At 39.2% G+C, this 14,359-nt stretch overlaps 1 protein-coding gene across 1 annotated transcript in view; it reads left to right on the top strand.

Moving 5' to 3' along the window:
* Window positions 1–14,359, top strand: part of TMPRSS11E (transmembrane serine protease 11E) — a 52,379-nt gene that overhangs the window by 32,630 nt on the left and 5,390 nt on the right. The gene's annotated exons all lie outside the window — the stretch shown is intronic.

Genomic DNA, 14,359 nt, shown 5'->3' with positions numbered 1-14,359 from the left:
ATAAGATCTGGGAAATTGACAGTGGTACAAAGTATGTGTCTAATTCTATGGCATTTTATCACATCTGTAGATTTGTGTAACCACCACCACAGTTAAGATGAAGAACTATTCTATCACCACAAAGATCTACCTCTTTCCCTCCTCCTACTATCCCTAACATCTGGCAATCACTAATTTATTCTCCATCTCTATAATTTTTCGATTTTCAGAATGTTATATAAATAGAGTAACAGTAGCTTTTTAAACAGAATTTAATTTTGGATCATCTATTGATATTTTTGGCTTTTTTTGTAGAAAAATTTTAGTGGTTCCTCTAAGTTATATATATGTGTATATAAATATATATTTATATATACATACATAACTTATCACTGTCTACGTGTATTGAAATTTTACTAGTTTTGGTGGAGTATAGAATAAAAAACTTACTTCTCCTTAAATCCCTTTGCTTTTCCCTCTTTAATATTAAACATTCATAAACATAAACATTAAATATTAATAAATATAAGTATTAAATATTTACTTTATATTTTGAGAACCACAGAAGACAATGTTTTGCTTCGACTGTCAAATGTAATTTAGAAAACATAAGAGGAAAAGGAAAGACTATTTACCTATAGATTTCTTCTTTCCTCTTTCCTGATTCCTTTTTTAGAAACAGTCATTTCTGTTTTAGGAACTTCTTTTAGCCACTCTTTTAGTACAGGTATGCTGGTGAAAAATTCTCTTAGGTTTTCTTTGTCTCTAGAAGTCTTTATTTCTTCCTCATTACTGGAGCATAATTTAGCACTGACAGTTCTTTTCTTTCAGCATTTAAATCATCGCCTCTGTGATTTCTGCAAGGAATTTGCTGCTATTAGAATTATTTTTTTCCAATACATGAGGTGTTATTTCTTGCTGTGTTCAAGAGTTTGTCTTTAGTTTTCAGAAGGTTGATTATGTGTCTTGGCATGGATTTCTTTGGGCTTATCCTGTTTGAGGTTTGCTCAGCTTTTTGAATATGTAGACTTATATCCTTTGTCAAGTTTGAGAAATTTTCAGTCATTATTTCTTAAAATACTCTTTCAGTCCCACCTTCTTTCTTCTTTCCTTCTGGAACTCTAACCACAGCAATGTTTACTCTTTTATTACAGTCCCAGAGTTTCCTAAGCTTCTGTTTATCTTTTTTTCCACCCTAGTTTCTCTCTGTTGTTGAGATTGAGTAATTTCAATGTATCTTCAAGTTTACTGATTCTTTTCTCTGTCTTCTCTATTCTATGTTAAGCCCATCCAGTGAGTTTTGAATTTTGCTTATCATATTTTTTAGTTCCAGGGTTTTTCTTTGTTTCTTCTTTTTATATTTACTATTTCTTTGTTGACACTTCCTATTTCTTTTCCTTTGTTTTAAACATGATGATAATTGCTCATTGAGATGTATTTATGATGGCTGCTTTAAAATCTTTGTCAAATAATTTCAACATTTGTGTTATCTCAGTGTTGGTATCTGTTGATTGCCTTTTCTCATTCGAGTTAAAAATTTTTATATTTCATTGTATGATGACTGATATTCAGATATATCTTGAGCATCTAATTATTATTTATTCTGTTTTGTTATTGTTGTTGTTATATCATGCTTTTAAATTTATATTATTTTATTTAATTAATTACTTTGTTTCTTCCAACTTTTATTTTAGGTTCAGTGGTTACATCTGCAGGATTGTTACATGGGTAAATTGCGTGTTGTTGGGGTTTGGTGTACAGATTATTTCATCATGCAGGTAGTAAGCATAATAACCAACAGGTAGTTTTTGGTTCTCATCCTCCTCCCACCCTCAACCCTCAAGTAAGCCCCAGTATGTGTTGTTCCTCTCTTTGTGTCCATATGTACTCAGTGTTTAGCTTCCGCTTATAAGTGAGAACATGAGGTATTTGCTTTTCTGTTCCTGCATTCATTTGCTCAGTATGATGGCCTGTGGTTGCATCCATATTGCTGCAAAAACCATGGTTTCATTTTGCTTTCTGGCTCCATAGCATTCCATGGTGTATATTTACCATATTTTCTATATCCAGTCCACTGTTGATGGACATCTAGGTTGATTCCATGACTATTGTGAAAATTGCTGCAATGAACATATGCATGCACATGTCTTTATGGCAGAATGATTTGTATTCCTTTGGGTATAATATACCCAGTAATGGGATTGCTGGGTCAAATTGTAGTTCTTTTTTAATTTCTTTGAGAAATCTCCAAACTGCTTCCCACAGTGGCTGACCTAATTTACATTCCCACAAGCAGTGTATAAGCATCCCCTTTTCTCCACAACCTCAACAACATCTGTTGTTTTTTTGACTTTTTAGTAATAGCCATTCTGACTGGTTTGAGATGGTATCTTATTGGGGTTTTTAATTTCCCATTTCCCTGATTAGTCATGTTGAGCATTTGTCCATATGTTTGTTGGCTGCTTGTGTGTCTTCTTTTGAGAAGTGTCTGTTCCTGTCTGTATTAGGATGTTCTTACACTGCTATAAAAAAATACCTGGGTCGGGCATGGTGGCACATGCAGGTAATCTCAGCACTAGAGCTCAGAAGTTCAAGACCAGCTTGGGCAACATGGGGAAATCCTGTCTCTGCTAGAAATACAAACATTAGCCAGTGTGGTAGTGTATGCCTGTAGTCCCAGCTACTTGGAAATTATGAGGCAGGAGGATTGCTTGAATCCAGGAGGTCGAGGCTGCAGTGCACCCACTGCACTCCAGCTTGGGTAACAGAGCGAAACCCTGTCTCCAAAAACAAACTAACAAACTAACAAAACCAAGTAAACAAGAAGCCAATATTAGGTAATGTATAAAGAAAAAAGGTTTAATTGGCTCATGATTCTGCAGGCTTTATGGGCAGCATGGTGCTGGCATCTGCTCGGTTTCTAGGGAGGAAGCTTACAATCATGGCAGAAGGTGAAGTGTGAAATGGGAGGGAGCAGGTACATCACATGGTGAAAGCAGGAGCAAGAGGGATAGAGTGGTAGGAGAGGTGCCATACACTTTTAAACAATCAGATCTCACAAGAACTCACTCACTATTGCAAAGACAGCTCCAAGCCATGAGTGACTGGCTCCCATGACCTGAACACCTCCCACCAGGTCCTACCTTCAGCATTGGGGGTGACAATGCAACGTGAGATTTGGGCGGGGATAAATATCCAAATTATATCATTCTGCTCCTGGCCTCTCCCAAATCTCATGTCTTCTCACATTGCAAAATACAATTATGCCTTTCTAACAGTCCCCCAAAGTCTTAAGTCATTCCAGCTGTAACTCAAAAGTTCAAAGTTGGCCAGATGCAGTGGCTCACACCTATAATCCCAGCATTTTGGAAGGCCAAGGTGGGTGGATTTCTTGAGCCCAGGAGTTTGAGACCAGCCTGGGTAACATGACAAAACTACATCTTTACAAAAAAAAAAAAAAAAAAAAATTAGCTGGGCTTTGTGGCATATGCCTGTAGTTCCAGCTATTTGGGAGGCTGAGGAGGGAAGATTGATTGATCGTGGGAGGTTGAGGCTGCAGTGAGCTGTGATCACACCACTGCAGTCCAGCTTGGGTGACATAGAAAGACTTCATCTCGGGAAAAAAAAAAGTCTGAAGTCCAAAGTCTCATCTGAGATAAGGCAATTCCCTTCCACCTCATCAACCTGGATTTCACTGTCGATATAACTATCAGCATTTTGGTCACAACCATTTAACCAGTTTCTAAGAAATTTCAGATTTGTTCTTATCTTTCTGTCTTCTGAGCCTTCAAAATTCTTCCATCCTTTACCTGTTACCCAGTTGCCAAGTCGCTTTCACATTTTCCAATATCTTTATAGTAATGCCACATGCATAGTTACCAATTTTCTGTGTTAGGCTGTTCTTGCATTGCTATTAAGAAATATCTGAGGCTGGGTAATTTATCAGAAAAGATGTTTAATTGGCTCATGGCTTTTCAGACTTTATAGTAAACCTGATGCTGGCATTAGCTTGGCTCTTAGGGAGGCATCAGGAAGCTTATAATCATTGTGGGAGGTGAAAGGGGAGCAGGAACATCATGTGGTGAAAGCAGGAGCAAGAGAGAGAGAGAGTGGGAGGAGGTGCCACACACTGTTAAACAACCAGATACTGTGACAGTTCACTCGCTATCGCAAAGACAGCACTATGCCATCAGGGATCCGTTACCCAAACAACTCCCGCCAGCCTCACCTCCAGCAATGTAGATTAAACTTCAACATGAGATTTGAGAGGGGACAAATATTCCAACTGTATCTATGTTTTTTTTCCCCATTTTTAAATGGAGTTGTTTGTTTTTTGCTTGTTGATTTAAGATTTCTTATAGATTCTGGATATTAGACCTTTGTCAGATGCATAGTTTGCAAATATTTTTTCCTATTCTGTAGGTTGCCTGTTTACTCTGTTAATAGTTTATTTTGCTGTGCAGAAGCCTTTTAGTTTAATTAGATCCCAGTTGTCAATTTTTGTTTTAGTTGCAGTTGCTTTTAGAGTCTTTGTTATAAAAGCTTTGCTAAGGCTGATGTCCAGAATGGTAGTTCCTAGGTTTTCTTCTAGAGTTTTTATAGTTTTAGGTTTTACACTTAAGTATTTCAACCATCTCAAGTTGATTTTTGTATATGGTGAAAGAAAGGGGTTTGGTTTTAATTTTTTGCATATGGCTAGCCCATTATCCCCAGCACCATTTATTGAGTAGGGAGTCCTTTCCCCATTTCTTGTTATTGTCAGCTTTGTCAAAGATGAGATGGTTGTAGACATGCAGCTTTACTTCTGGCTTCTCTATTTGGTTCCATTGATCTATGTGTCTATTTTTTTGTACTAGCACTATGATCTTTTGGTTACTATAGCTTTGTAGTATAGTTTGAAGTCTGGTAGTGTGATGCCACCAGCTTTGTTTTTTTTTGTTTAGGATTGCTTTGGCTATTCAGGCTCTTTTTTGGTTCCAAATAAATATTACAACAGTTTTTACTAATTCTGTGAAAAATGACATTGGTAGTTTTATAGGAATAACATTTAATCTGTAAATTTCTTTGAGCAGTATGGCCATTTTAACAATACTGATTCTTTCTATTCATGAGCACAAACTGTTTTACCATTTGTTTGTGTCAACTATGGTTTCCTTCCTTTTTTTTTCTTGAGTCAAGGTCTTATCCTGTTGACCAGGCTGGAGTGCAGTGCCACAACTGTAGTTCACTGCAACCTTGAACTCCTGGGCTCAAGCAATCCTCCCACCTCAGTCTCCTGAGTAGCTGGGACTATAGGCATGCACCACCACACATGGCTAATATTTTAGATTTTTGGTAGAGATGGAGTCTTGCCATGTTGCTCATGCTGGTCTTCAACTCCTGAGCTCAAGCAATCCTCCTGCCTCTGCCTCCTAAAGTGCTGGGATTATGGGCATCAGCCACTGTACCTGGCCTTCAACTATGATTTCTTTCAGCAGTGTTTTTAATTCTCATTGTAGAGGTCCTTCACCTTCCTAGTTAGCCTTATGTCTATGTATTTTATTCTTCTTGTGGCAATTGTCAATGGGACTGCCCTCTTTATTTGGCTGTCGGCTAAGATGTTATTGTTGTATAGAAGTGCTCCTCATTTTAGCACATTGATTTTGTATTCAGAAACTTTACTGAAGTTGTTTATCAGTTCTAGGAGCCTTCGGGCAGAGACTATGGAGTTTTCTGGGTGTAGAATCATATCATTTGTGAAGAGAGATAGTTTGACTTCCTCTCTTCTATTTGGTTGCCTTTTATGTCTTTCTCTTGTCTAATTGCTTTGGTTAAAACTTCCAGTACTATGTTGAATAACAGTGGTGAGCGTACACATCCTCGTCTTTTCTGGTTCACAGGGGGATGCTTCTAGCTTTTGCCCATTCATTATGATGTTGGTTATGGGGTTGTCATAGAAGGCTTTTATTATTTTGAAGTATGTTCCTCTAATGCCTAGTTAGTTCAAGGTTTTTTTTTTTTTTTTCTTCTTTTTGAGACAGAGTCTCGCTTTGCCACCCAGGCTGGAGTGCAGTGGTACGATCTCAGCTCACTGCAACCTCTGTCCCCCAGGTTCTAGTGATTCTCCTGCCTTAGCCTCCTTAGTAGCTGGGATTACAGGTGCCCACCACCATGCCTGGCTAATTTTTGTATTTTTAGTAGAGATGGGGTTTCGCCATGTTGGTCAGGCTGGTCTTGAACACTTGACCTCAGGTGATCCACACATTTCGGCCTCCCAAAGTGCTGGGATTACAGGCATGAGCCACTGCGCCCAGCCATATTTATTTATTTTCATATGTTGAACCAGCTTTGCATCCTAGAAATAAGCCTACATTACTGTGGTGGATTAGCTTTTTGATGTGCTGCTGGATTTGGTTTGCAAGTATTTTGTTGAGGATTTTTGCATCAATGTTCATCAAGGATATTGTCCTGAAGTTTTCTCTTTTTGTTGTGTCTCTTCCAGGTTTTGGTATCAGAAAAACACTGCCTTCATAAAATGCTAGGGAGGCAGCTCTTTTTTCTAGAATTTTGGGAGTATTTTCAGTATAATCGGCACCAGCTCTTCCTTACATATCTGGTAGAATTTGGCTGTGAATCTCTCTGTTCCAGGGCCTTCCTTGTTGGTTGTTTTTTTAAAATTACTGGTTCAATTTTGGAACTCATTATTGTTCTTCTTAGGTATTCAATTTCTTCCTGGTTCAATATTGGGAGTTTGTGTTTTCAAGAATTTATCCATTCCTTCTAGATTTTCTAGTTTGTGAGCATAGAGGTGTTTACAATCAGCTTTGAAATTTTTTGTAAAATATATTTCTCTTCCCTTTGGCATTTCTGATTGTGCTTATTTGAAAGTTCTCTCTTTTTTTCTTTGTTAGTCTTGCTAGCAGTGTATCAATCTTATTTATTCTTTCAAAGAACAAGTTGTTTGGTTTCATTGATCTTTTATATGGATTTTTGTGTCTCTATTTCATTCAGTTCAGCTCTAATTTTGGTTATTTTTTGTCTTGTGCTAGTTTAGGGGTTCACTTACTCTTGTTTTTCTAGTTCCTCGAGGTGTGATGCTACATTGTTAATTTAAGATATTTATATCTTTTCGATGTTGGCATTTTGCCCCATAAACTTTCCTCTTAATACTGCTTTACCTGTGTCCCAGAAATTCCGGTATGTTGTACTTTATTTTCATTAGTTTCAAAGAATTTCTTGCTTTCTGTCTTAGTTTCATTCCTTACTCGAAAGTCATTCAGGAGCAGGCTGTTTAATTTCCATGTAACTGTATAATTTTGAGAGATCTTGGTATTGATTTCTATTTTTATTGCATTGTGGTCTGAGAGTGTGATTGGTATGATTTTTAAAATTTGTTTAGAATTGCTTTATGGCCAAGTGCATGGTTGATCTTAGAGTATGTGCCATACACATGCAGATGAAAAGAATGTATATTTTCTTGTCGTTAGGTGGAGTGTTCTATAGATATCTTTAGGTTCATTTGGTCAAATGTTGAGTTTAGGTTCAGAATATCTTTGTTAGTTTTCTGCCTTTATAACACCTTTAGAGGGGTGTTGAAATCTCCACTATAATTTTGTATTTATCTAAGTCTTTTTTGTAGGCTCTAAGAACTTATTTTCTGAGTCTGGATGCTCCAGTGTTGAATGCATAAACATTTAGATAGTTAATCTTCCTGTTGAATTGAACACTTTATCACTTTGTTACACTGTTTTTTGTCCTTTTCAATTACTGTTGTTTTAAAGTCTGTTTTGTCTGAAATAAGAGTAGCAACCCCTGTTCTTTTTTGTTTTTCATTTGCTTGGTAGATCTTTCCTTATGCCTTTACTTTGAGACTATGAGTGTCATTGCATTTGAGATGGGTCTCCTGATGATAGCATACAGTTGGGTCTTGCTTCTTTATCCAATGTGCTACTCCGTCCCTTGTAAGTGGGGCATTAAGCCTGTTTATATTCAAGTGATAATATTGATATGTGAAGATTTGATCCTGCCATCATGTTGCTAGCTGGTTATTCCATAGGCTTGATTGTATAGTTGCTTATAGTGTCAGTGGGCTATGTAATTGTCTCTTCTGTGGTGTCAGGTAATGGTTTTTCTTTTTTTTTTTTTTTTTTGAGACCGCATTTTGCTCTTGTTGCTCAGGCTGGAGTGCAAAGGCGCAATCTGAGCTCACTACATCCTCTACCTCCTGGGTTCAAGCAATTCTTCTGCCTTAGCCTCCTGAGTACCTGGGATTACAAGTGCATGCCATTACACCTGGCTAATTTTGTATTTTTAGTAGAGATGGGATTTCGCTATGTTGGCCAGGCTGGTCTTGAACTCCTGGCCTCAGGTGATCTGCCCACCTCGGCCTTCCAAAGTGCTGGGATTATAGGCGTAAGCCACCATGCCTGGCCAGGTAATGGGCTTTTCTTGCCACATTTAGCACTCTCTTAAGGACTTTTTGCAAGGCAAGTCTGGTGGTAATAAATTCCCTTAACATTTGCTTGTCTGAAAAAGATTCTGTTTCTCCTTCGCTTATGAAGCTTAGTTTGGCTGGATGTGAAATTCTTGATTGGAATTTTTTTCTTTAAGAATGCTGAAAATACCAGCCTGGCCAACATGGTGAAACCCCATCTCTACTAAAAATACAAAAATTAGCTGGGCATGCTAATGGGTGCCTGTAATCCCAGCTATTCGGGAGGCTGAGGCAGGAGAATTGCTTGAAACTGGGAGGCAGAGGTTGCAGTGAGCTGAGATCATATCATTGCACTCCAGCCTGGGTGACAAGGATGAGACTCTGTCTCAAAAAAAAAAAAAAAAAAAAAAGAATGCTGGCTGAGTATAGGTCCCCAATCTCTTTTGGCTTATAAGGTTTCTGTTGAAGGTTCTGCTGTTATCCTGATAGCACCCCCTTTGTATGTGACCTGTGCCTTCTCTCTACTGCTTTTAAGATTTTTTTCTTTCATGTTGACCTTGGAGAATCTGATGACAAGGTGTCTGGAGGATGGGTGTGTTGTATATTATATCTCTGGGGTTCTCTGAATTTCTTGAATTTGTATGTTGACCTCTGCAGCAAGGTTGGGGAAATTTTCATGAACAATATTCATAAATGAGTTTTCCAAGTTGCCATCGCTCTCTCTTTCCCCTTTTTGGGGATGCCAGTGGATTGTAGATTTGGTATATTTATATAATTCCATATTTCTTGGAGATTTTGTTCATTAAAAAATATCTTTTTCTTTATCTGACTGAGTTGATTTGAAGAACTGGCCTTCAAGTTCTAAAACTGTTTTCCAGTTTGATCTGTTCTGCTAATACTGCTCATTGTATTATGAAATTCTTGTAGTGAGTTTTTCAGCTCTAGGAGATCAGTTTTTTCTCTCTTCTCTTCTCTTCTCTTTTTTTTCTTTTCTCTCAGAGTCTCACTGTTGCCCAGGCTGGAGTGCAGTGGCACGATATCGGCTCACTGCAAGCTCCACCTCCCAGGTTCACACCATTCTCCTGCCTCAGCCTCCCGAGTAGCTGGGATTACAGGGGCCCGCCACCACCCCCAGCTAATTTTTTTGTATTTTTAGTAGAGACAGGGTTTCATTGTGATAGCCAGGATGGTTTCGATCTCCTGACCTCATGATCCACCCGCCTCGGCCTCCCAAAGTGTTGGGATTACAGGCGTGAGCCACCGCGCCTGACCCTGATTCTTTCTTAAAATGGCAATTTCATCTTTCAGCTCTTGTATTATTTTATTGATTCCATAAGTTCCTTAGATTGTGTTTCAACTTTCTCCTGAATCTTGATGATCTTCATTGACATCCGTATTCTGAATTCCATGTCTGCCATTTCAGTCTGGTTAAGAACCATTGCTGGGGAGCTAGTCCAGTCATTTGGAGGTAAGAAGACACTCTTGCTTTTAGAGTTGCCAGAGTTCTTGTATTGGTTCTTTCACATCTGTGTGTGTGAAGTCGTTGTCCTTTGTATGGAGCTTTTTACTTTTAAATTCTTTGATGCCTTTTGTGGTTTGATTGTGGTATTAGTTGTGCTTAGTTAATTTCGTTCATTTTTGGATGATTTCAGGGGTCCAAGGGTTAGCTCAGCACTCCTGGGCTGCATGCTGTAGCAGGCTGTAACCTTGGGAAATCGGGACCAGGTCTGAGGCTGTTTTCTCTAGCCCCTAGCGGTTAAGTACCTCCTGTGTTGGAAGGAATGAGGTGTTCCTGGTCCACTGGCAACAAAACTGTGCTGGCAAAGGCACTTTGGCGGGGTGGCAGTGGGTCAGTGAGGGTCCTTGTGCTCACATATGTGCTGGTGGTGGGGTAGTGGCAAGTCCTGCACAGGCATGTGTGCTGGTGGTGGGGCGGTGATGGGGTCAGTGTGCATGCATACACCAGTGAGTCAGTGGCTGGAGGCTGCAGGCAAAGGCGTGATAGCAAAGCAGCAGGTAGAGGCTGCCAGTGAGTGCATGCTGGCGGGTGCTCACTGACAGGGACCTGCCTTCAGGAGCTTTCCAGCTGTTAGGCAGGGTCTGCCACCAAAATAGCAATGGCTGCGGCTGTCAAAAAATGCCTCGGCTGGGCAGCTGAGGCAGTGCTGCAAGTTTGCGTAGCCAGGCAAGGGCTTTGGAATAGGCCAGCAGACAAGCGAGTGCTCGGATCAGACTGTTCCCATCCCACAAGTAAGAGAGCCCTGTGATGTCCAAGTCTGTCCATCAACAAAGGCTAAAGCCACCTAGAGATGTATGATGAGCTTTGGGGGATAGGCACCCATGCCATGCTCTGCTGTAGCCATTTTCATGCCAAACCCTGTGGACTCTGTGCAGGCTAGAATTCTGTCTCTTTCAACTCTCCAGGCCATTCTCCCTGCCACCTTAACTGTCCATGGGGGATGAGGGGTCTCCTGCAGCTAAGATTCTGGAGGTCTGTGGTGTGAGTTGGCCACTCCATGACCATTTAACTTACCCCTTCTCCAGGAGCCTCTCCAGGCCAGGAAGAAGTTCTGGTGCTTGGCAACCCTGTGCAGGGTTACCAGCTTCCTTCCCTTTCAGCCTGGGGTCCGCATTCTCCTTCCATCAACTCTCAATGCCTTCTTTCTGAAAATTTGTTCAGAGTGTGCCAGTCTTCTTGATGGTCTGGTCCCTCACTGGGAGAAGGTCTTCTTGTCTGTGACTAGTCGGCCATTTTGTTTTAGTATTTGTTAAATAATGAAATAATAATAATTTGAAAAAGTTAAATTATTATTATTTAAAACTCTAGATCTTATTTAAATTTTCTATTTAACGATGCCTCAGCAGACATTGTGATGCAGAGGGAGGGGGATGTATGAAGGAATTGCCTCATTTCCCACTCAGCTTCCTTTGATACTCAGGTGAGGGACTAATGCCTCATTACTACTGCGTGGAAGTTAGGCCTCCTCTGATAACACTCTGGCTGAAGGTACTTTGTTACTGCTCCCCTTTTGGCCTCTACTGACTTCATGGGGTAGTGATTTCATTACTGCTTGGCAGTGGTGAAAGACTTGACTTCCCACTACATCTCTTCAGACATGGTTCTAGTAGATGGGGAGAGTTATTCCTCATTACTGGGTGATAGTTCATGCTTCCCACTCAGCATATTCTTTTTTTTTTTTTTTGAGTTGGAGTCTCACTCTGTTGCCCAGGCTGGAGTGCAGTGGTGCCATCTCGGCTCACTGCAACCTCTGCCTCCTGGGTTCAAGCGATTCTCCTGCCTCAGCCTCCCGAGTAGCTGAGATTAAAGGCATGTGCCACGACACCCGACTAATTTTTGTATTTTTAGTAGAGACGGGGTTTTGCCATGTTTGCTAGGCTGGTCTCAAACTCCTGATTTCAGATCATCCACCTGCTTCAGCCTTCCAACGTGCTGGGATTATGAGTGTGAGCCACTGCACCTGCTCCCTATTCAGCATATTCTGACACCAATCTAGTAGGGAATTGGGCCTTGTTACAGACTGGTAAGCATGGAAGTCTTTTCAGTTGGGATTTACTATCTTCCTGGATTTGCTGTTTTCCCAAGTTGCACTCTTATTGATTATTTTACTAGGGAGAGCAGGATTTTCTTGGAGCCTTTTAAAAAACTTGCACCTGTTGGCAGGTTGCCAGGTTGCTGGCTTCTTCCAAATCCGTGATATATGAAGCAAAAAAAAAAAAAAAAAAAAATTGAGAGAACTCACTGGTGTATCATTCCTTTTGTCCTGCATTTCTGAGCCCACCTGTCTTCTTCTCTCTAATTTTCAGAGTCTTTTTATGTTTGTTTTATTTGTAATGCCCACGTATTTTTTTGTTTGTTTTAGCTGTATTTAGCTGGGGAAAACAGAATAAGTAAGTCTGTTCCATATTGGTCTGCAGCATTTACATATTTTGAAGCTGGGTTTTGTTTCCCAGTGCTTGGCTATTGCCACCAATTTTGTGCCTTTGGTGGATACAAAACTTTTGACCTCTATGTCTTCATGTGCATCGCCGACAAAATCATGGAGGGGGCCAATAACTGGTTCCTTCTGTGTGTCACTAAATGCTATTATAATTTCCTTTTTGTGATTTGACAGAATTTTTGTTTAATGTGCTTTCTAAGCCCTATAGTTCTCTTCAGAATTCCATGTTACTCTGTGTGCTTTCTAATCTGTATTCATAAAATGGTACCATTAATTTCTAAGATTTTTTTTTTACAATTTTTAATGTTATTCCCTTCATGCTTTCACATGAACACTGTGTCTGTATTGCCTTGATTTTCTCCACCTCATTTAATTCACTGTTGGCATCACTATAGTTCTTTCCCAACTTTTACCTTTGGGTTAGTCGTTTTAGCAATGTTCAGTTTGCTACATTAAATTCTTTTATTCAGTTGACCTTTGTTTATACTCTGGCAAATGCCCAAGTTTAGACTCACTTCATTGTGTTTCTTTTTCTGTGTTTCCTAATTGCTCCTGGAGGAACACACGGAACAAAGTAGATTGGTCTCATTACCACACTCTACTAAAAATTCCTTCCTAACAATTGAAATTGATTCTGTAATTCAATCTCCTGAAATGAATTCAACCTCCTGAAATGAATTCAACTTAAAAGATGACTTGAAAATATACTTGATCCTTGTTATTTGCAGATTCCATATTTGCAAATTCACCTACTCACTAAAATTTATTTGTAACCCCCAAATCAATACTCAAGGCACTTTTACGGTCATTCACAAGCATGCACAGAGTGGCAAAATATCTTATTACTCAATGAGCATATTCTTACCTGAGGTTGAAAAATGTGATACTGTGCCTTTTTGTTTCAGTTCTCATTCTGTAAACAAGTGTCCTTTTCTTGGTCTAAATAGTGCTACATTTTTCACATTTTTATTATCTTTGCTGGCAATTTTGCTGTTTAAAATAGTCCCCAAGTGTGGTGCCAAAGTATAGTGCAAGAAGGTTGTGATGTGCCATATGGAGAAAATATGTATATTTGGTAAGCTTTGTTTAGTTATAAGTTTTAGCGGTGTTTACTGTGAGTTTAATGTTAATGAATCAACGATGTATATTAAATAGAATGTCTTTAAACAGAAACACACACTAAATCTGTTTATGTATTGGGCAGTTGACAAAAACGTGACCAGAGTCTCCTGGAAAACCAACCCTGTATTTCTCCTAAGAACAAGGACTCAACAGTCATTAATTCAGTGTTTGTGGTGACTTCACAGAACTACCATGAATAATGAGAATAACCTGTATTGTATTTGTCTTCTTGACGGTCATGGAATCATTGATGGTTTAGATATTATTATGCTAGACCTTCTTTTGTCCTAATCATCATCATCCTACTTGCCTCCAACTTTCCTGAAACTGTTGAAAACATCGTGCACTTTTACATTTATGATCATCCATTATGTTCTTGATTCAACTATCTCGGTTTCTATAGTCTTTATAGTAATGTCCTTCCTAAAAATTTCAGAGAAACAGATGTATGCCCTCTTAACCTTTTATTTTATAATTTTTATTGTAAAAATTTCAATGGTGTGCAAAAATAGGGAGGATAAAATAATGAACGTTCATGTACTCATCACCTAGTTCAAAAATTTACAACTCATGGCCAACCCTACGTTATCCGAACATACCCTGATACAATCCCCTTATCCCCTTCCCCCACCAAAGTATCAAATCTATTTTGAAGTTAATCCCAGATGTTATATACTTTCATCTAAAATGTCCCCATTCAAAAATACTATCTTGATGGTGATATGAGAGGTATATATACTCTTTACAAACTTTGTGAGCTACAGAAGTGAAGCCAAATTTGCCCTATGATTACAATATTCTACTTTCTTGTCTCTGGAAAGACATGGCACCCATTTTTTTGGAGGGGAGGTATGGAGTTTCATGCTTGTCACCCAGGCTAGAGTGC

This window comes from Nomascus leucogenys, chromosome 9 (assembly GCF_006542625.1).
Source record: "Nomascus leucogenys isolate Asia chromosome 9, Asia_NLE_v1, whole genome shotgun sequence".
NCBI classification, from domain to species: Eukaryota; Metazoa; Chordata; class Mammalia; order Primates; family Hylobatidae; genus Nomascus; species Nomascus leucogenys.
Note: the sequence above shows the minus strand (reverse complement) of the source record. Positions and strands in the feature narration are given on the sequence as shown.